At 43.2% G+C, this 23,885-nt stretch overlaps 1 long non-coding RNA gene across 1 annotated transcript in view; it reads left to right on the top strand.

The window, feature by feature from the left end:
- Positions 1-23,885, top strand: part of LOC126272527 (uncharacterized) — a 78,996-nt gene that overhangs the window by 31,555 nt on the left and 23,556 nt on the right. Inside the window, exon 2 of the long non-coding RNA XR_007549235.1 lies at positions 5,785-5,897. This is a non-coding gene — a long non-coding RNA (uncharacterized LOC126272527). The remainder of the gene's footprint in view (positions 1-5,784; positions 5,898-23,885) is intronic.

Raw genomic sequence — 23,885 nt, 5'->3', positions numbered from 1 at the left:
CAACGCCATAAGCGGCACCTGTCCTTGGAGAACCTCATCGTTTTTAAACAGCTCCGTGCCCGTGCCCAACGCCTTATTCGCCAACGGAAGCAGGAGTGCTGGGAACGGTATGTTTCCACCATTGGCGTCCGTACCTCTGCATCGCAGGTTTGGGCTAAGATTAGGCGACTCTATGGCTATCGGCCGCCTGTCTCTGTCCCTGGGCTTTCGCTGAATGGAGTGGTGTGTCCTGACTCCGACACGATTGCGGACCGGTTAGCAGCGCATTTTGCTCAGTGTTCCGCATCTACGAATTACCCACTGGCCTTCCACTCCCGGAAAGAGCAGTTGGAAAGTTGGAGGCTTTCCTTTCACACGCGCCACGCGGAGTCGTACAATGCTCCTTTCAGCGACTGGGAATTCCAGAGTGCACTTTCTGCTTGCCCTGATACGGCTCCTGGGCCAGACCGCATCCATAGCCAGATGCTGAAACACCTCTCTGTGAATTGCCAGCGACGCCTCCTAGATGTTTTCAACCGCATCTGGGTTGAGGGTGTGTTCCCGTCTCAATGGCGAGAAAGCATCGTCCTCCCCGTGTTGAAACCTGGCAAGAACCCGCTGGAGGTGGACAGCTACCGCCCCATAAGCCTCACCAACGTTCTTTGCAAGTTGCTAGAATGTATGGTGAGCCGGAGGTTGAGTTGGCTCCTCGAGTCTCGAGGCCTTCTGGCTCCATCTCAGGGTGGGTTCCGTAAAGGCCGCTCTGCCGTCGATAATCTGGTCTCCCTAGAGTCTGCCGTCCGTACAGCCTTTGCACGCCGCCAACATCTGGTTGCCGTCTTCTTCGACATGCGGAAGGCGTACGATACGACTTGGCGATATCACATCCTGGCCACACTTCATGGGTGGGGTCTTAGGGGCCCGCTCCCGATTTTTATTCAGAATTTTCTGTCGTCTCGTTCCTTCCGCGTGCAAGTTGCTGCGTCCCATAGTTCCTCCCGGGTCCAGGAGAACGGGGTCCCACAGGGGTCTGTCCTCAGTGTCTCCCTGTTTTTAATTGCGATCAATGGGCTCGCTGAGGCGGTGGGATCGTCCGTCGCAGCTTCGTTGTATGCAGACGACTTCTGCCTCCACTACAGCTCCGCTGGCATTGCAGTTGCTGAGTGCCAGCTGCAGGGCGCTATCCGCAAGGCGCAGTCGTGGGCTGTAGCGCACGGCTTCCAGTTTTCGGCCGCTAAGACCTGCGTTATGCATTTCTGCCGGCGTCGCACGGTTCACCCTGCGCCACGCCTTTACCTTGACGGTGAACCTCTTGGTGTGGTAGAGACGCATCGGTTCTTGGGACTTGTATTTGATGCCCGGTTGACTTGGCTGCTTCATATTAGGCAGCTTAAACAAACATGCTGGCGGCATTTAAACGCTCTCCGTTGCCTTAGCCACACCGGATGGGGTGCCGATCGGTCCACCCTTCTTTGGCTGTATCAAGTGCTGATCCAGTCCCGCCTTGATTATGGGTGTGTGGCTTATGGTTCGGCATCGCCATCAGCATTGCAATTGCTGGATCCCATCCATCACTGCGGGATCCGACTCGCCACAGGAGCATTTCGGACAAGCCCTGTTGACAGCTTACCTGTGGAGGCTGGTGTTCCTCCATTGCGGATCCGGCGCAACCGACTTCTGGCTGCTTATGCTGCCCACGTTTGTAGCATGCCAGGGCATCCCAACTACCGTCTCCTGTTCCCGCACTCGATCGTCCATCTTCCAGACAGGCGGCCCCGGTCAGGGTGTACGATCGCGGTTCGCCTCCGGGCTCTACTGTGTGGGATTGAGTTTTTTCCTCTCCCGCCTGTTTTCCGGGCCAATCTCCGTCTGCCCCCTTGGTGTGTGCGCCGACCATGCATTCGGCTGGATTTGGCACAGGGTCTGAAAGACTCGGTCCCTCCTCCGGCCCGCCGCCGCCACTTTGTTTCTCTCCTTGCCGAATTTCCCGAATATGCCGTGGCCTATACCGACGGTTCGATGGTCTCTGGTCGCACTGGTTACGCTCTTACTCTAGAGGATCATTGTGAGCAACAGTCGCTGGCACCCGGGAACAGTGTATACACTGCCGAGTTGGTTGCCATCTATCGCGCCCTAGAGTATATCCGCTCCCGCTCAGGTGAGTCCTTTGTCATCTGTAGTGACTCCCTGAGTGGTTTATGAGCTCTTGACCAGTGCTTTCCTCGTTCCCGTCTGGTGATGGCCATCCACGAGTCGCTCCATGCTCTTGCCCGTTGCGGCCGCTCCGTGGTCTTTGTTTGGACCCCAGGTCATGTCGGCATCCCGGGCAATGAGCGGGTTGACACGCTGGCTAAACAGGCAGTGAGTTCACCGGCTCTGGAACTCGGCCTTATGGAGTGTGATCTCCTGTCGCTTTTGCGCCAGAAAGTGCTTGGTGCCTGGGGTGACGAGTGGCGCACCCTGCCCACGCCCAACAAACTTCGGGCGGTGAAGGAGACGACCGGTGTGTGGCGCTCCTCCATGCGGGCCTCTCGGAAGGACTCTGTCATCCTCTGCCGGCTGCGCGTTGGCCACACGTGGCTGACGCACGGCCATTTGTTGCGCCGGGAGGACCCACCGCTATGTCGCTGCGGGGCAGCTCTGACGGTGGTCCACATTTTGGTGGACTGCCCGCTTTTAACAGGACTCAGGCAGACGTTTGCGCTGCCTGATACCCTCCCTGCCCTTTTATGTGATGACGTTGCTATGGCGGACCTCGTGTTGAGTTTTATTCGGGCAGGGGGTTTTTATCGTATGATTTGAGTGTTTGTTCTTTTATTTCCTGTATTGACTTGGGCCTTTGGCCTGTGGTTTTAAACTGTGGGTTTTAATGTCATTTGGTGGTTGGCTTTTCCTTATTTTCATGGTCGGCCAACCACCTTCGCACTCGGTGTGATTTTAGTTCCGTTTGTCTGGTCTTTGTCTGTCTTTCTTGTATTGTGTCGTCCCTTGTCTCAGTTCTCCATTTTTAACGACTGACAGTTTTTATTTCGTGTGATTTTATCGTGGAACAAGGGACCGATGACCTTAGCAGTCTGGTCCCTTCAATCCCACACCCAACCAACCAAAATTTTGTAATGACGAAAACAATTTTTAACAAAATAATTTAATTGGATAGACAAAAAATCTACTAAGGGGTGGCAGAACACACACATGATGGTTGTAATTAGGCAAGCTTTTGGAGCCAGTGGCTCCTTCAGGCTGAAGTGTTGAAGGGGTAGAAAGAGGGGTGAAGGGTAAGGACTGGAGGGGTCTAGGAAAAAGCTTAATTTCGGGAAAGTCGCCCAGAACTGTGTGTCAGGGTAGACTTACCGCAGAGGATGAGAAGGAAAGACCTTTTTTCTCATCCCGTGTGGTAAGTCTAGCCTGATCTGTAGTTCTGGGCAACTTTCTCGAAATCTCTAACCCTTTTCCTAGACCTATTCAGTCCTTTCCCTTTACCCCTTTCCTTTCCCTTCAACACTTCTGCCTGAAGAAGGAGCTACTGGCTCCGGAAGTTTGCCTAATTACAACCCTCACATGTGTGTTCTGCCACGGCTTGGTGAGTCGATTTTTTATCTGTCCAAATAAATTATTTTCCATAAATTTGTTATTTGCTACATTAAGATCACATCAGATTTCTAGGAGCCACTTGCACGAGCGGAAATTTTTTCTGGTTGACATTGTCAAAAATCCTCGCATATGTTTTTCCACTCTGCATTCTCTCATTTTGGGAGTTTGCAACATCTAGTTGTTCAGTTTACTTGTACATATTATTCATCCTGTTCCACTATTCACCACAGTATTTCATCAGGTCCAATATTTTTCCTCTTTTCCACGCTTCCTCTTTTGCACGCTTCCTCTTTTGCACGCTTCCTCTTTTGCACGCTTCCTCTTTTGCACGCTTCCTCTTTTGCACGCTTCCTCTCTTAATTAATTCATGCATTTGGCTCTGTATACACATTACCATGTTACAATTGTAGTCTTCCAGTCCAGAGTGTACACCAGTTACATTAATGCCTATTAAAAAACTTTGTATTTATGAATCGTGTATAATCGCTTTATCAAAGATCTACACTCCTGGAAATGGAAAAAGAACACATTGACACCGGTGTGTCAGACCCACCATACTTGCTCCGGACACTGCGAGAGGGCTGTACAAGCAATGATCACACGCACGGCACAGCGGACACACCAGGAACCGCGGTGTTGGCCGTCGAATGGCGCTAGCTGCGCAGCATTTGTGCACCGCCGCCGTCAGTGTCAGCCAGTTTGCCGTGGCATACGGAGCTCCATTGCAGTCTTTAACACTGGTAGCATGCCGCGACAGTGTGGACGTGAACCGTATGTGCAGTTGACGGACTTCGAGCGAGGGTGTATAGTGGGCATGCGGGAGGACGTACCGCCGAATTGCTCAACACGTGGGGCGTGAGGTCTCCACAGTACATCGATGTTGTCACCAGTGGTCGGCGGAAGGTGCACGTGCCCGTCGACCTGGGGCCGGACCGCAGCGACGCACGGATGCACGCCAAGACCGTAGGATCCTACGCAGTGCCGTAGGGGACCGCACCACCACTTCCCAGCAAATTAGGGACACTGTTGCTCCTGGGGTATCAGCGAGGACCATTCGCAACCATCTCCATGAAGCTGGGCTACGGTCCCGCACACCGATAGGCCATCTTCCACTCACGCCCCCACATAGTGCAGCCCGCCTCCAGTGGTGTCGCAACAGGCGTGAATGGAGGGACGAATGGAGACGTGTCGTCTTCAGCGATGAGAGTGGCTTCTGCCTTGGTGCCAATGATGGTCGTATGCGTGTTTGGCGCCATGCAGGTGAGCGCCATAATCAGGACTGCATATGACCGAGGCACACAGGGCCAACACCTGGCATCATGGTGTGGGGAGCGATCTCCTACACTGGTCGTACACCTCTGGTGATCGTCGAGGGGACACTGAATAGTGCACGGTACATCCAAACCGTCATCGAACCCATCGTTCTACCATTCCTAGACCGGCAAGGGAACTTGCTGTTCCAACAGGACAATGCACGTCCGCATGTATCCCGTGCCACCCAACGTGCTCTAGAAGGTGTAAGTCAACTACCCTGGCCAGCAAGATCTCCGGATCTGTCCCCCATTGAGCATGTTTGGGACTGGATGAAGCGTCGTCTCACGTGGTCTGCACGTCCAGCACGAACGCTGGTCCAACTGAGGCGCCAGGTGGAAATGGCATGGCAAGCCGTTCCACAGGACTACATCCAGCATCTCTACGATCATCTCCATGGGAGAATAGCAGCCTGCATTGTTGCGAAAGGTGGATATACACTGTACTAGTGCCGACATTGTGCATGCTCTGTTGGCTGTGTTTATGTGCCTGTGCTTCTGTCAGTGAGATCATGTGATGTATCTGACCCCAGGAATGTGTCAATAAAGTTTCCCCTTCCTGGGACAATGAATTCACGGTGTTCTTATTTCCATTTCCAGGAGTGTATATCTAAGGACTGGAAAGTTGTGCAGGTGACACCAATACTTAACGCTGAAAAAATAATTAGTCTGCTAAATTTCAAAGTAATGGTGCAGTCTCGCTTCAGGGGAGATAGATTTCTCATTGTAAACATATTTTCTCAGCTGGGAATCATTCCCACCTTCTATAACTTGATAGGCCCCCTTCATCACCCATTCTTTTGTATTGCCTCAACAAGATATATAAATTTATTCATGCTCTTAATTTTATGATACTTTGTGTTCTTGAAACTTTCTATCTACTGAATGGTATCACTTGTTACAGGTGGTGAGATCTAGTGTCTCCTAGACTGCTTTCTCATTGTGTTAAGTAAACTTTTCCGAGCATAAGTGTCACCTGCTGCAATGAGACATTTTTCTGCTGAGGGACATCTCAAGGTACTGTACACACAATAAAAGTGCTTGCCAGTCAGAGAATCCGCTGGAGTTGTGAGTAGCTGTCCAGTCCATAACTGTCATCTAGCACACCTTCTCAGTTGCTGGCATACGGAAACTGACAGAATTTACTGGAAGATATGGTAAATTAACTTTAATTTGTTGACAGGCACAGCTGTGCATGACGGTAAAATTTTTAATTGAATGATAATTCATTGTGGTCATATATGAAGTAAGAATGTGCCTAAAATACAACAAAACTTTTTGTGCCTGTGTCTTGATTCTCCGAACATCTCATGTTTTTTCAACGCAAAGCTGTAGTGGCTATAGGTTATTGATTATTAACCCCATTACAGGTTATGGGCCTAAAGCTGCCACTAGTTGGGATACGCCTGTCGTGCAATGTTGGCCATCTTACAACTTTGATGCATCTTCTTGCATTGTATTAAAGAAAGTGCAGAGTTTAAAGAGAAATATCGTTGACTGGAAAGTCTCTTCGGGTTTGCTATCAGATTCTAAAATCAGCTCTAGTCAATATTTCAGCACTTCAACTGTTCGCCATCTTCAGGAGAACGCTGCTCCTGAGTCCTGCTGAGAACTGTTCTGAGCATCTCCCAAAGATGGTGAACAATTGGATCACTGAAATATTGGATCAAGTTGATTTTAGTATCTGGCAGCAAACTGAAAGAGACTTATTATGCCAGGGAAGCCTACTAAGTCACAAAACTCGAGACATTTGTTAAAGTGAATATATTGCACAAACACGTTGAATTCGAAGTGGGGGTTGGGGGGCACTGTTCATACTGTCCTGTCATGTACTGCATTTAATGGAATTTCAGTGAAATTGTGAGCAAATGCTATATGCTCCTGTTCTCTGCAACTGTCCCCTCCCCCCTCCCCCCTCCCCCCCCCCCCCCCCCCAACACCCTTGTGTGCACACAATTATTCATGAACAGAGATAGTAAATGTCTTTCTCCCACTAAGAAGGAAAGGTCCCCATTAGTGGGATTGTTCCAAAAACAATCTATACAGCAATGTAGGTCAGGTGCCAGGAAATCGGACCCTGCAGTCGTTCCCCTTGGTGGGCCTTGTTTCGGGGGGGAGGGGGCAAATTCATATGTATGGCTAGTGTACTGCTTGTGGAGGTGTGCATCAGACATTGTGCATTGAACAAAACACTTGCAGCATTATTGTTCACATTGCTGGGATGAACTAGCCTGGTCGATTGTAAGGCCTAATTGTTCTGCATTACATGCAGAAGACAGTTGAATGACAAAACAGAAAATGTGGAGGAATAGAAATCGTTTAACATATCTATGATGAAGATGCCATATAAGGTACTGTCTGTAAGCTTCTTAGTGAGCCATTCCAGCCTAGCTTTGACTGGTAGATTTCATGGACATTGAGGGTACCAACGACCTTTGCCATTGAAAAAAATTGCGTTTTAGCTCCCTTAATTTAATCTCATGCTCCTTACTACAGACCAGTACTACATTTTATAATAGCGTGTTTATAAATGTGTTCTCACGAAAGCTTGTAACTTTGGTGACACATTTTCACTACAGCAGATGACTGATAGGGAAGGGTATGTTGACAGCAGTGGACATGTCGAAAATTGCTCCTCCCCTCCCTTTCATTAAATGTCATTTCAGTGCTTCACTCTCCAGAAGAGATTATGCTTCTCTCCCTCTTCCCATCATTCCTGGGAAATGACACTAAAAGGCTTGCAGGCTGTCTGAAGTCTAGGCTATGGTGTGATTTGTGTTTTTGGCTCAGATATTAAAATTGCACTTTGTAGTGTCATTTGATGATGTTTTGTATGCTTTTACACTTCAAAAAGATCAGTTTTATATAACATAATGTCGAAATTTACGCAGTTTTGATGTCAAAATATTGACTAAACTTTAAAATACGGACAAATATTGACTAAACATTGAAATACGGACAAATATGGACTAAACTTTGAAATACGGACAAATAGCGACCAAACATTGAAATACGGACAAATAGCGACTAAACATTGGAATACGGACAAATAGCGACTAAACATTGAAATACAGACAAATAGCGACTAAACTTTGAAATACGGACAAATAGCGACTAAACTTTCAAAATATGGAAAATGAAAGTTACATTTTCAGCCTCCAAATGTCACGATTTATGTAGAAAACTACAAATAGAATGAAAATTATTTAAAATGAAAATATGCATTTACATATTAATCCAGGTACTGATTATCAGCATCAGCTAACACAATTTTCAACTGTACGAAATGATGCATAAGAAATCTTGTCACTTGCAGAAATGAACTTTATTTTCTTTTTTTTCCATTTCAAAAAACAACAGGTATATTATTTACACTATTAATGAATTGACACAATAGAAACAAACTCAGTTTCTGCAATAATTTTACACACATTGTTTGCATAATTACATATTATTTGAGAACACAGAAACAAATGCAATGCCTACTGCTTATATTTTGGTTTTGTACAAATATACAGGTGTAATATTTAGACACACGATGTTAACATGTGTAAGCACCAGGGAATATGTTTTCCGCTTCATGTTACATAGCAAAAAACAGAAATTCACATAGTGTCTGTTTGCAGACTTTCCAGGAAATTTTTGTTTGCTTTCATTTGTTGTATTTCTTTTTACTAACAACGCATGCTGCATACTTCGGCAGTTGACTTGAAAGCTGAAGTCCAGCAGTCAGCCTTTGCAGCATGTCAATTCGGCTGCCATCCCCACTTGGTCTCCTTTTGTTGAGCTTGTATTTTTCCAATGTTTCCTGATTAAAGTCCAGCTGAAAAATCGCATACTGCAGCTTACCAGGTGACAGTTTGTACAGACAAAATGCATTGAACAACTTCATGCATGTTAACTGGAAGAAAATTTTTCAGTAGTATTTGGTGTTCTTCCTGACATTTTCTAAAGTTTTCATGATCATATCGCTCCGATTAATGCTTCCCACTGACTTGTTATAATCAGTTAGAACATAAGGTTTCGTATGTTTCACACCTGTTTTGTAGTCTCTTTTAGATGTCTCTGGAATGTCTGCTGAACGAAAAGCTGACAGCATGTAGGCATCCCTTCGGTCACGTCATTTCATTGGCAACATTAGCCCTGAAACAGACCTCAGTTTGCAATTTGTCATTTTGGGCATGTCTTTTATGCTGGGCCGTACAGTACCACAGGCATTAGTTGCCATACAGCCAGCAGAACAATCTGGGCACATGTACTAATTACCACCAAACAATGTATCTCCGTTCTGCAAAAATGGCTCAGTTAGAGTTGCGATGATGTCTCCAGAGACCCCAAGATTGTTTTTTGTGACAGCTGTCAGTTCCACAGTAGGTATCCAATAATTTGTTTGAACATCGCAGATCAAAACATTGTTATTCCAAAACTATTTAGCTTTGCTGGGATATGCTGTTTTGTTCGTAGTCTCCGTTTGAACAGAGACTCATCCACACAAAGCATTCCAAATGGATGTAAATGCTTTTTGAAAACCTTATGGAAGTTGCCCAAAATAAGACATAGTTTGAACAAGTAGTCTGTTGTATTCACAGTATTAACATTGAAGTGTAAAAATTATATGACAGACAAATTATAATATATTGATTACTTCTAGCTACTGTAGTGTTATCTTGAAGCTGTGAGAAAGGAGGACAGACGCTCCAAGGCGCGGAAGCAGATGATGCTGAGGGCAGATGAAACTAGGAGAGATATTGTTAAGTGAAGTAAACCGTAAGGGGAGAGCCTTGTGAAAATTTAGATGCCCCCAGATGTGGTCCCAGGGCACTAGTTACTCTTAGAGGAATTAACATGTAACTTTATATGTCGTCTAGATGCCGTGGTAGGTTGCCACCATAGAACTTTGTAACCAACAGTCATATATTAGCGATAAAGCCAGCTTGATACCAGCCCTGAGAAAAACGTCAGTAGGCTCACAAGGGTTAGAAAGAGAGCAAAAATGCCAAAAGACTGTTGACCTAGCAGTCCCTACTCCGGGGATCTGAGGGGCGGGGCTAAATGGCGTACAGCAATAATGTTGCAAGCCTTATTTGGCAGAGCAGTTACGTTTAGCTTTCAGCTGAACAATGTTGATACCAAATATGGACTTAGTGCAACTGCATTAACATCACCACCTTAGGAGCAGTGGAGGAGACCTAACTAAACTGTGATTGGCAGGCACCTGCAAGAGACCTGCGGGATTGGCTGGATGGCTTTAAGTGGGAAAAACAGTGCCCCCATGCGATTCTTTAAAACCCCTACATTCAGCATTTTGGCGGAGTTCTCAGTCAGACGATCTGGGCACCGAATCTGCGTCCCTCGACTCCAGCCTTAGTCCAGCTCCGCATAAGTCTGCTCTTTCACTTGGAGTGCCTCAGTGAACAGTGTCATGTTCAGTATGTTTTGTTTTGCAACTAAGTTGTTGCCTTAAGATGCTGCTAGTGTTTTCTACTGTGGTTAGCATCCCACTCCTGGAACTTCTGCAGTGGTTTCTGTTGTAACAGTGTTATTCATGTTTCTTCTAACCCTAGAACTAGCCTCCAGTGTATTAGTTAATCCTGTCTGGAATACACAACTATTTCAAAACCCTGTTTGTCCAAGAGTCTCCACAACGAGTCCCCTACCAAGTCTCACCACCTGCATTTCTAGTGTGGGCTCAGATACAATCAAATGCCTTCACTGTGAATTGTCCTTCTGTCTTCTGCTCGGGAGTGCAGACTGACCAGTAACCCCTTTTCTCCCTCTCCTACCTATGTCAGAACACGACAAAATATCCATCTCGTAAAAGTAGTAGTGGAAAAAATCGGAGTTTCCAGAAGTGGATGTTTTGACCAGTAATCTGACGAAGACTACTTTTTTATTATTGTCATAATTTGAGACATAGCTAAAAGACAAAGAATTCATTTGGCTTCATTTGTGTCCACTTTTTCTTCATTCTATCTGTCAGAAGTTCAGAACTTGGATTAAACATCTGTTTGTTCCGTTACAAATATGAGTCGCAGTTTTTTCACTTACTAATTAAGGAAACCAAGCTGAGGACATTTGTTGTATCAACTACAGTTTTCAGTGTATAATCTGTGGATGAAAAGTGATTTCTTTGTGGTCGTAGATTATTCTTCTTTCATTTCACCGTCTTGGCGGTATGTTGGATTAATCATTTTTTTTGTGTGGTGTTCTTTTTCTTGGTGTCTGGTATTTTTTCATTCTTTCTGATCTCCCTTTCCTCTCTTCTTTTGAGAGAAAATGTTTAGCTTTTTGTGTGGTTCATCTGTAAAGGAGAGATGGTATTGGACACTTGTGAGCTATTCCTGGTAACTGCTTGAGAGTTCGACATCCACACAAGGCTGGATTAAAGAAAGAAAATGAAGCATTTCAAAGGTGTGCTGCTGTATTTGTTACCATTAAGTTCGATTAGCACATATTATGGATTTGCTTGAGGAAGTAAAATGTGAATATCTGGAGGGAAAAAGACGTTCGATTGATGGAATGCTGTTCAGAAAATTCAGAGAACCAGTGTTTGAAACCAACTACATAATGACTTTACTGCCACCAATGTACATTTTGAGTAAGGATCACAAATATAAGAAAAATTAGGGCCTGTACAGAGGCATATGGATAGTTGTTTCTCCATCACTCTGTTTGCCAGTCTAACAGAAAAGGAAGCGACTAGTGGTGCTACAAGGTACCCTCCGCTGTGCACCATATGGTGGCTTGTGGGGTATACATATGTAGATGCTGACCATGTGGGGACAAGTCTTGCACATTGCACGGACACGCACAGCATCTAATAGGCCATGCCCTGTGTCAACAGGTAGATTGTTTCTGCAATTCGGTAGATTCTTAAGACATGTTTTTGGTTTCTAACTGTAAGCATTCTTATTAAAATAGTGCTGACTACTTTTCCCAGTTTCTATAATAATGCAATATTTCAAAGCAAAGGCAATTTTACAAATAAGCACTATCGATTATTAAGAGTTTTATTAAAAAACCAGAAATTTTAGCACTGATGCCAGGAGAAAGTGATACGCCAGTTTCTTTACCCAGTTATTAGTAAGAAAGAAGAAAAAGACCTGTTGTAACTAACACCAATCAAATACCAACACATACTGGTGATTCAGAATTAAAATATCAGCTTTGTTTTTAACCAGTCGGCTTTTCCCATCCCTGCATTCAGCCGCCCACTTACCACGGACCAGTACGTTTGTGGACCACTATAAGAACACAATAGGGACTCGGAGATGACATTACACAGACGCAGCCTTAGCTGTGGAAGTGAGTGGCGAGGTGCTTCCCACTGCTTTGCCACCATTGACTGGCTCTATCGCCGTGAGATATACAAGAAAGCCTTTCCCTTCCTAACACCAGGAAGAAGCATCCGGCTGCCGCTATGCCAGTCGTGGCTACTCGAGAAGCCACAGCACTGCCAGACGCCGCTATGCCAGTCGTGGCTACTCAAGAAGCCACAGCACTGCCAGACGCCGCTATGCCAGTCGTGGCTACTCAAGAAGCCACAGCACTGCCAGACGCCGCTATGCCAGTCGTGGCTACTCAAGAAGCCACAGCACTGCCAGACGCCGCTATGCCAGTCGTGGCTACTCAAGAAGCCACAGCACTGCCAGAGGCAGCACTGCCAGTTGTCGCTTGCCAATGAGTGAGAAGCAGCCTCACCAGTCGTGGCCAAAGGTCTCCCATGTTTATTACATGGCTCGTTGCTAAGGGTACAACACCAGACAAACCAATGGGGACATAGGAGACTCCGTGGGAGTGCCCTCCTTTGACAGACAAAGAAGATTTCTCACCTCAGCTGCGTAGCTCCAGGCACTGAACAAAGAAATAGGTGCCCACTGTTTTGACATCACGGTTCTGACGTCAGTTTCCACCAGACACAAGAGGACACTACATCTACAAATTCTGCAAGTCACCGTGCAGTGGGTGGCAGAGAATACCCTGTACCACTACTAGTCATTTCCTCCTTTGTTCCACTTGCAAATTCTGTGAGGGAACACACACACACTCTCTCTCTCTCTCTCTCTCTCTCTCTCTCTCTCTCTCTCTCTCTCTCTCTCTCTCTCTTTTGTGTTCCTTATGTTGGTGGCAGAAGAACTGTTCTGCAGTCAGTAGAACAGTCAGTTTCAAATTCCAGTTCTTTAAATGTTCTCAATAGTGTTCCTCAAAAAGAATGTTGCCTTCACTCCAGGGATTCCTATTTGAGTTTCCAAAGCATCTTCTTAATACTTGCATGTTGTTCAAAGCTACCGATAACAAATCTAGCACACAGTCTCTGAATTTCTTTGAAGTCTTTCTTTAATCTTGCATGCTGTAGTTCCTAGATGCTGGAGCATTACTCAAGAATAGGACACGCTAGCATCCAATACACGGTCTCCTTTACAGATGCACCACACTTTCCTAAAATTCTCGCGTTGTTGTTGTTGTTGTGGTCTTCAGTCCTGAGACTGGTTTGATGCAGCTCTCCATGCTACTCTATCCTGTGCAAGCTTCTTCATCTCCCAGTACCTACTACAACCTACATCCTTCTGAATCTGCTTAGTGTACTCATCTCTCGGTCTCCCTCTACGATTTTTACCCTCCACACTGCCCTCCAATGCTAAATTTGTGATCCCTTGATGCCTCAAAACATGTCCTACCAACCGATCCCTTCTTCTAGTCAAGTTGTGCCACAAACTTCTCTTCTCCCCAATCCTATTCAATACCTCCTCATTAGTTACGTGATCTATCCACCTTATCTTCAGTATTCTTCTGTAGCACCACATTTCGAAAGCCTCTATTCTCTTCTTGTCCAAACTAGTTATCGTCCATGTTTCACTTCCATACATGGCTACACTCCAAACAAATATTTTCAGAAATGACTTCCTGACACTTAAATCTATATTCGATGTTAACAAATTTCTCTTCTTCAGAAACGCTTTCCTTGCCATTGCCAGTCTACATTTTATATCCTCTCTACTTCGACCATCATCAGTTATTTTACTTCCTAAATAGCAAAACTCCTTTACTACTTTAAGTGTCGCATTTCCTAATCTAATTCCCTCAGCATCACCCGATTTAATTTGACTACATTCCATTATCCTCGTTTTGCTTTTGTTGATGGTCATCTTATATCCTCCTTTCAAGACACTGTCCATTCCGTTCAACTGCTCTTCCAAGTCCTTTGCCGTCTCTGACAGAATTACAATGTCATCGGCGAACCTCAAAGTTTTTACTTCGTCTCCATGAAAAATTCTCGCAGTGAACCAAAATCGACCATTCACTTTCCCTACCTCAATCCTCTCATGCTTGTAACATTTCATATTGCTTAGCAATCTTACGCCCCCTGCACTTCCGTAGCTCCTTGTAGAACTTGTAGCCTCTTCATTTGTGAATGTCCAGTTCACCCTGTGCTGCCTGTTTGACTGAGAGGTGAGGTGATTTCAGTTTGGTGTGCAGACCTTACACTTGCTGCAGACTCCCAATTTGTGGTCTCCCAAACTTAATTTAAAACTATTATTGAAGTATGATAAATAAAATTTATATTTAACTGTTGTTCCAGGTTGAGACATTTTCAAGAAGTTGTACATTTCTTCACATTTAATTCAGAGTCCAGATATTTTATTTTATTTTTCTCAGTAGCTTGATGCTTTACTGGGAATCAATTGATCGCAAATAATGTCACGTAGCTAGTGAGAATCGGGTGTTCTTAGATGTAGCTAGGTGAGTAACGAACATTAATTTTAACTTGATGTAGATTTATTAAGAGTTGAAGTTGCACAAGAGCACAGAGTGAACTGCCATCGGGTGGAAAATAATACCGTATATGTACACGCACATACAGAACATTGCAGTACATTGTTTCTTGACACATACACACATACAGGGTACTAGAACTAAAAACAGAAATTAAAATTTACAGATGTGATGGGGTCTCTAACTCATGATCCTTTGCATAGGAATCCAATGCCATATCCACTGCACCACACTAATACTCAGTTCCTTATCTTCTTTGGTGATATTGCTCCCTCCATAACGGAACAGCGTCTCGATGTTACCTCTTCCTAGTCTGGGAATGAGTCATTGGTCCTGCACACTTCAACTCCTGGTGGCTGATGCTCACGAAATTCATATTATTGACGAAAAAGACTTTGTTTCACATAGCTCCTTAGCATCCAGCGCACGTTGGTATATCAATCACTCATATGATTTTGAACGCATTCCTGTTGGTTTTTGAACATTTTTGGTCAAATTCTAAGTTTATTTCTGAATGAACCGTAAGCTGATTTTTGAATGCATGCATAGTGTATATGATGGCTCTGTCAGCGGAATCGCCGCCGTATCTAGAAATAAACTTTCCTGCAGGCAAAAGTGGATGGGTCTATACGAGCTGAGCAAATAAAGCCGAAAGAGTGAATGACAATCCCTGTTCATGTGGATGACTGGGTTTGCAAATGATCAGCATTGTTATAATTAGTAGCAAATTCTATAGACTCAGACTATCAGAGTGGAAATAATGACTAACAGGAATAATAGGCAACATTGATTACGTATTGTCTTCTCCGTGTATCCAAGAAAACGAATTTTGACAGTTTTTGGCCAGACCGCTACACTACTAAGGGCCAGTTATACAGTCCCCGACTAGCAGCCGCTAAAATTCTATTCTGGAAGTAGCGCGGAAAATGCATTGTACAGAAATGTAATAATCCCTAACTGGAGAATAAATGCAGGATAACTAAACTGGTGATTGTGGCAGGGTTAGTGAAGATAACCAGAGAATAAATTTTGACACTGGCAGGAGTAGTTACAGAATTAGTGATGACAAGATAGTTTGTTAGTACGAGGAGGGAGAAGAAACGGGGACTCGCACAAATTACGGAAGAATATGACAATTCCAAATTTATATAAAAATTTCGTATTACTACTTTTCGATCTAATTCTTCAGAAGCTAGAGTGAATAAATGAAATGTGAAACTAGTTACTAACATAAAACTTTTTGCTTATAGTTGGACTAATAGGCATTAGATATTGGTACTTCATGAATTATATTCTGCCATGTTATAAAAATGACCATTTGTGCCAAAAGAGTCTCGTTTATTTGGTGTGTGTGTAATAATTGCTGCAATATTAGGCAGGCCTATTTCGTTTTATCTAGCAGACAGTGACAAAATACACGTAATCAGATCGGGAAACCACAACAGTCTTGGGTACTATTTGTATTAACAGCTTTTCTAGTATTAGACGATGACATTTCGTGTTTTCATGTAGCAAAATGTTGACGAACTTTGATGAGGTAATAGATTCTTTTCCAGAAAGGAAAGTACACCATATAAAGCTGTTGCAAGATCAGAGAGAGGAAAAAAGCTAGGACTTAAGGATTGAAGAAATGTGTACTGTCTTGCTTGTCTCTCGTCTTTACTCACTTTATGTATCTTGTATTTAATTTTTTGTCACACAAAACAGCAAGTTATTACCTAATAGGCAGTAAAGATTGCAAATTTTCTGAAGAGTTCTTGTTCTGCTGGTTACAGATAACCCCATCCAGTATTAATTGTGAGATTTTTTTTAAAGAGGGGCAAGGTGTCAAACCGGCTGACTGGGAGCAGAAGAGGCACGATAGGGCAGTTTAATTTCCACTGGCCTGTATATATTTTGATGGTACCCATTACAAAATATTACACGTTTCAATTCCACAGAGTGAAGTACAGAGACGTGCGATGGAAGAATGCTGTGTGAAGAGGCGTGGCACTGCACTTTGGCACACAGACCAAATAACATGTCTTACGTTACCTCGAACGTATATGTTTTATGTATGACCCTTCAGAAAGATGTATGCTACAAAATGAAGATATTTTTGAAAACTTGATTTATTTTTAAATTTTTTGTGTCCTACCTCAAATGCTTGAGGGATGGGGAGTGCCACTATCTAATATTGCACCAGTTCGGAACTGTTGTAGATCCAGACCTGATGCACAGAGCAGTCTGAGTTGTAGTGGGGAGGTTGTAGTCTCCACGTGACTCATATTTACGTTAAGTGATTTTGCTGTTTCCTGTTCGTTTATTGCTCTCACGTCAAATGAAAACAAAATGGATCTCTGTGGCCAGGAGCTGTCAAGTGAATTAAAACACATTCACATAATTACGGAAGGCTAAAATATGTTATTAGTTTCAGATTTTATTTTTTTTCCACGGGAAATCTTTCTTTTCTGCTGAGGCAGTCAATTTATTTGAAACGAAGTGTTTAATTCCACACTATTGGCTAGTTTCAACTGTGTGTTGCATTTCAAGTTCACGTTTTCATCATCTAGCACATATGGCATTATGCCATAATAAGAACCAAACACGAGATAATACGGTACTGGTACTCCAAGAAAATTTACACCTGAATCTGGACATACGAATGTGCACTTTAAGCCGAATTATACATTTTAGTATGATTTACAAAATTCCCATGCTCTTGAATATCCTCTAATGTCTTGTTTCTTTTATGACATAATGTAAAATCTCTTAATGTTTTATAACATATGGATGTATGGGCTTCCTGCGTCACCAAAGCTGCCCAACCGCAGCGACGCCTGTCATCTGGCGCTACTGCTGAAATTAATCTCTTTCTAATAGGTCGCGGTAAAATAATTCCGAATGGTTGTTTGAAAAGCATTTCTTTAAAGTAAAGTGTATTTCCTTTTACACAAGATGAACTCCGTGTGCGAATGTCCAATGAATTTCTTAAATCACAGTGCATATGACTCTCGTTCAAAAATCAAATCTCTGAGGACGGCCATTTAGAATATTTTCAAGCCCAGAAGATAAGGCATTTATGTCATTGTTAAAAATTTTACTGCCACATTTGTGTGATTTATCTTAAAGTGTAACATGCGCAAAAAAAGATCAACATTATGTGTGAAAGTTTTACCACACATAGGGGGAGGTAAATTTTGCTCTGCTTTTGAATTGTTTGCACTGACACACTTTCATGGATACGTAGAACTTTTTGCTCACTTCACTGTAACGAAGTTTCTTGATGTGCTTGGAGGGTGTAGTGTCATGGGGGCAGCAGGCAGGGAGTGGTCCACGGCCACAGCGGCGACTGCAGGGACGGCCACCATCTGCAGGAGCGAACACCTCACATTGGCGGAACAGCTTTCTAGGGAGTTCAGGAAATCTGCTCTGTATCGTCTGGAAAGCATGGCGTTTCTATATTCCTCCAGGAGGTGGGAGATGTATTTATTGTGTCTGTGTGCTTCAGTTGTATGTCTGACTGCACAGTTTCTCCTAGGATTCATGTAGCGCAGACCATGCTAACTCAGATGCTTCGCGAGAACTAGCTGGCATGGGCAAAAACATTGGTGCTCTTCTGTAGAGCCTGTGGGAGGGAAGATGAGAGAGGCAGACACAGCACAGTTATGGCAGTGGTAGGAGTGGAATGTGTTTTGGCGGTGTTTAGCGAGCCGTGAGACGTGTTGTTATTTGGTGAATGGGACTGGGCAAATCGGTGTGGGTCAGGCAGCGTGCTGTTATTAAAATGAACAATCAATAATACGAGCGTTGTACCATAAGTAAGGTTCCCATGTTTTTTACAAATAGAAAACATTGTTTATTGTTGTTAATTTATACATAGTTGAAAAGCTTACTCTTTTGTCTATTTTTCGACATAATCACTGTGCTCCAGATTTGGTATACCTAAGTTGTAGAAGTCTCTTGCCAACCTGTTGAGGAAGCGTGTTACCTCTGCTCAGACTTCATTGTCGCTGTTGAAGCATTTGCCACCTAACTGCCCCTTTAGCTTGGGGAAGAGGTGATTATCGCTGGGGGGCAAAGTCTGGGCTGTACGGGGAATGGGGCATAACAGTCCACGCAAATTTCTTAAAAAGCTCTGTGTTTGGCGAGCAATGTGGGGTCGAACGTTGTTGCGAAGGAGCACTACTCCATCCTTCAGTCATCCTCTCCGGCGATTCTGGATTGCTCACTGGAGTTTGGTCAATATTTCAAAATAGCTGTCTGAGTTTGTTGTTGTTCGAGGTGCATGAAATCGATGAGGAGTACCACCTTCTGATCCCAAAACACAGTCACCATAACCTTTCCTGCTGACTGCGTTTATTTCACTTTCTTTGGTGGCGGTGAACTGGAGTGACGCCACTGACGAGATTGTTGTTTTGTTTCAGGGGTGTAATGAAACACCTATGTTCGATCTCCTGTGACAGTAGAGTCCAACTTCTCCTTGTTGCCTGTCCCCTCACATTGCTGAAGAAACTTGCGAGGACACTCAAGGACATACCTTGCGATAACACAACGTTTCTGTTAAAGTTGTTCCAGTTGTGTTGTGGGGAGCTTCAGAAATGCATTCAACAATTTTACGGACAGTAATCCTCTGATCTTTGAGCAGCTCACTGTTGATCTTCTGGACAATCACGTCCTAAACTGGCGGTCTTCCACTCCGTTCCTCATTGTGAACTTCCAAGCGACCCTCGGCAAAGGCCCTGCACCATTTGCGGACGTGCTGAACGGACATGCACTCTTCGCCATAAACCTCAGGCAGTTGCCGAAGGGCGGTAACTTCCCTGCGTAGAGAAACCAGATTATTCCTTGAACCTCACACTTGGCGGGAGCGGTGATCAGTTCTTGCATCTCCGATGGCTGCCAAGCCAACACCGAGTGATGTAGCAAATCACGGACAGGCGGGCTCGAGAGTGGGGGAACAACTGTGCACGGCACTGTTGTCGGATTTAACCTAGCACCTTCCCTTGAGGCTGTAGTTAATTGGGGACCCTACTTTTGGTATAACCCTCGTAATATTAATAATAATCTCAATTTTGTGTGCAGACAGAAATAATTGTTTTATTTCACTCCTTATTTTGCACCAATTTACTTTCTTTATCTTTAGCATCACTTTGAAGCCACTAATTTTCTGATATTTGGAACAATTGTTTTGGCAGTTGGAATTCAAAGTATAGCTTCCAGCAAAGCATCACATAAACTTGATCTTGTTTTTGTCATATTAATATTCATAAATGATAACATTTGTTCACAAACGAATGTTGTTCTGAAAATAGCAACACATTTCAGGGCAAGTGCATGAATCCTCGGGAATTCTTGTTGATAACCATCTTTTTTAAATGAAAGCCAATCACCATTGTAATGGTAATATAGGTCTGTCAAAACTGAATCACTGTAGTTGTATCAGCTCAATTTGGAGACTTGGTGGGCATCTTCTGGGTGTACCTAAAAAGGCATCACAAAAACTTTGAATACAGGTTGCACATCTTTTATTTCTTTAAACCTATCTTCAAATTCTTTTTGCAATGAAATTTATTTTTACTTTGCAACGACACATTGAAATCGTGTAAATACCCCGTGATGTCGTTCATGACAGCAGTCAGAAACCTATTGCTCATCATCCAAGTCTTGTGGAAAACCTTTCATGTCAGTGAACAGAGCTACTTCTTGTCTTAAATTGAAAGAAATTGAGAGTACTCTTGAGCAGCTTAACCATCACGTGGTACAATAAAAAAAGGAATGTCTTTGTAAATTATTCTAGGTCACCCAAAATAACTTTATCCATGATGGGCCAAAACTTGTGGAAAACTTTCGCACATAACTATTCTTGATGTAAAAGGTAGTGTACTTTCAGAATTTGTGGCAGCCCAGCTTCACACACTTTTTTCATAGGCCCTACAAAACCTACTCCTTCTGACAACATTACAGGGGTTCCATTAGTTGCAGTATCATATAGGCACTGGCGTAACAGTTTCGTATTGTTCAAAACCACCTCTACAGCCAGGAAAATATCTTCCCAGGTGTCTGGTGCTTTTCAAAGAAATCCCTTTTGAAAATTGCAGGTTGTCAGTGCTCTCATCGAGGGCAGTCAAGAACTCTATTTATTGCGCAAGTGCTTCTTTAATTTTGTAGCAATTTCTTGCACTCTTCGAGAAATTGTATATTCAGACAAGCTTAACACCTCAAATTGGGCCACCACAGATGGCCAATTTCTAAAAGTGTTTTGTAGAGTGTTCCAAGATAATATGCCCATCTATAAAAGGTCTTACACTTTTCGTAATTTTCACTGCAACAATGTAGCTTGCTCGAACTGCACTTTACGATATGCAATACAGTTCAAATATTTGTGGGACAACAGCAGCAATAATTAACCTCAAAATCTTACCACACACAACAGTCTCGTAATTTTGTTTAACAATATCTAAGAGAGGAATAGTGCAAGTTTCTATAGATAAGAGTACAATTACAAAAAGGTATTTTTTAAATAAAAAATGCCTTCTCTTGCTCCTCTGTATTTTATTCTCCCAGAAGCGTTTTGCCTTTTTCTTTAAGGCATCATTAGTGGGATCTGTAATGATAGTTATGATACACTTTTGTTTTAATATGCATTATTCATACATTATAAAATAGTTCACTTCTTGCTTTTTATGTAAATAAGTGATTACTTACGGTTCTTCATCTTTTTAGTTGGTATCGGTGTTTCCTCTCATCTGGTCACATGGATGTTGCACTACCCCTGTATTTACGAAACATAAGCATGTTTCTGTGTTTCAGATATTTTTCTTCCAACTTCTCAGTTTGTTTGCCCTTGTTGTTGTGATGCACTATTTCATCCTGTTTGGTTTATGTGCATGTACATGTTGCCAACATAACAAAGTATATGCTTAAAACTACCATCTATTCATTTGTCACACACACATACCCACACACCAGAGAGAGAGAGAGAGAGAGAGAGAGAGAGAGAACATACATGCACGGATTTTTTTTTTTTTTTTCTCTCTTCCATTTGATTTGAGTTTTGATTTAAATATTTTGTGGAGAGGTTCTTATACAAGTGAGTGGAAAGGGGTTGGGTGGTATATTATTATTATTATTATTATTATTATTATAGTCCTCTGTTGTAGTGTTACTGTTATTTTATCCATTAGTGTAAACAGTTAGTTGTTTGGTTTATATACTTAATCATTCAACAGGATTTTCCTTCATGCTTTGGGTTTCTGTATGTGGTAATTTTCTTGCAGGGTTAAGAGGTGTTTTTTATTGTTGATTCTAATTATTTTCGAGTCTTCTTCTTTAGTGGTTGGTTTGTGATTGTTCTCTTAGATGTTCTGCAAATGTGGATGTGTACTTCCAGGTTCTCATGTGCCTTTTTCTATCTTACATCAAATGTTCTGCCAGTTTTTCCTACATATCTGCCATCGCAAGTGTTATGCTGTAATTGACAAATACCTGCTTTGTGGTTTATATCTCTGTTTTTGGTCAGTTTTTGGGTGCATTTTTGGATAGAATAGTCTTTTGTGTATGCTGTTTATACTCTGTCTCTTGAAAATGTTACTGATTTTGTGTGACAGTTTGTGTGTGTATGCTATAGTGCCCCATGTTATGTTTTCTCTTACGTTTTCCTGACTATTTTTTGTAGTTGTTATGGTACTGAGTGATTGTGGTTGCATTTGGTTCTGTTGTGATGTTGGCTGTGGTTTTGTGCTTTCTGCTTTTATTTTAATAAATGTTTCTCTGGCTTCCAGCCGCATCAAGTTGTTTCAAATCCAGAAGCTTTCAGCCGATTAATCCTCGGCCATTGTCAACTGGTGACTGTCTTCTGGTTGCTGCTGATGTCCTTATATAGGCGCGCTGCCTTCCGTGATGTCACTGGTACCCACTCCGGCACCATGTATGGTAATGTTCACATTGTGCGGGTGCCACACCTGCTTCAACCTTCTGATGGCCAGGTCCCATGCTGTGCTTAGCTGCAGGCTGCCATCTTTATTGAGCATGTTGTCACAAATTTTTATTTTGCTCGCTTCTTTTATTATGCTATCCCAAAAACTGTTAGTCCGGTGATAATAAATGTCCTGTCGAATGCAATACGATGACTGTTTTCTAATGCATGCTCTGCTACTGCTGATATCTTTGGGTACCATAGGCGAAAACATCTCCCGTGTTCTACATAGCGCTGTTCAATGGTACGCACAGTCTGTCAAATACAGAACTGTCCACACCCATATGGTATTTTGTATACTCCTGGCATTCTGAGGCCTACTTCGTCTTTCACAGGCCTCAAGAGTTGTCAAATCTTTGGTGGAGCCTGAAGGCCAAATCAGTTTTATGCCTCTTATCTTTCCTGTTATTGAGCCCACAGAACAGCAAGAACTCAAACTTCTTAGAGTCCTCCTTGGAGTCTTTCTGCTTACATATTTTCAGAGAGATAGCTTGCGAAATCTGGTGGTTGTTGTAGCCGTTTTCCTTGAATACTTCCCATAAGTGGCTCAGTTCCTTCAGCAAGTTTCCAGTCTCTGAGACGGTTTCAGCTCGATGCACTAAGGTCCTCAGAACAGAACTTTTCTGCAGCGAATGGTGATAGCTATTAGCATGCAGATATCAGTCTGTGTGGGTGGGCTTCCAGTAAACGCTGTGGCTGAGACACCCATTTGCTTGCGGCGGACGAGGACATAGAGAAACGGCAAGGCACCATCTGTCTTTATCTCCATCGTGAACTTGATGTTGTCATGGATGTTAGATGTGGTCCAAGAATTCTCCCAGCTTTTCACGTCATGAGACCAGACAACAAATATATCGTCATTGTAACGATAAAGGCAACTAGGCTTTCCAGGAGCTGTGTCCAGGGTGATGTTTACAAAGTCAGGGTGTATATGACCTGGGACAACCGGGAGATCCGGAAAAAACCTGGAAATTCTTTCATTTGGGAGAAAACCGGGAAAAACCCGGGAATTTTTTAGAATTCAGGGAATTTTTCGTTGTTTTAGTTTTCAGTTAAATTTTTGTAATTTTGACTGGTAAGAACAGATACTCCAACAAAGGATATTACTTTATCCTGCTACTGCAGAATAATACTGCAACATTAAAACGCGAATGAGAGAAAAATACAAAAATAAAACTTAAATTGCAAAGGAAATGCGACACATAAAATTACACAGTAAAAGTGTCTACCAACGACAGCAAAATGTGTTAAAGGCTTTAGGAAGACTATGCAAT

This window comes from Schistocerca gregaria, chromosome 5 (genome assembly GCF_023897955.1).
Source record: "Schistocerca gregaria isolate iqSchGreg1 chromosome 5, iqSchGreg1.2, whole genome shotgun sequence".
NCBI lineage: Eukaryota > Metazoa > Arthropoda > Insecta > Orthoptera > Acrididae > Schistocerca > Schistocerca gregaria.
Note: the sequence above shows the minus strand (reverse complement) of the source record. Positions and strands in the feature narration are given on the sequence as shown.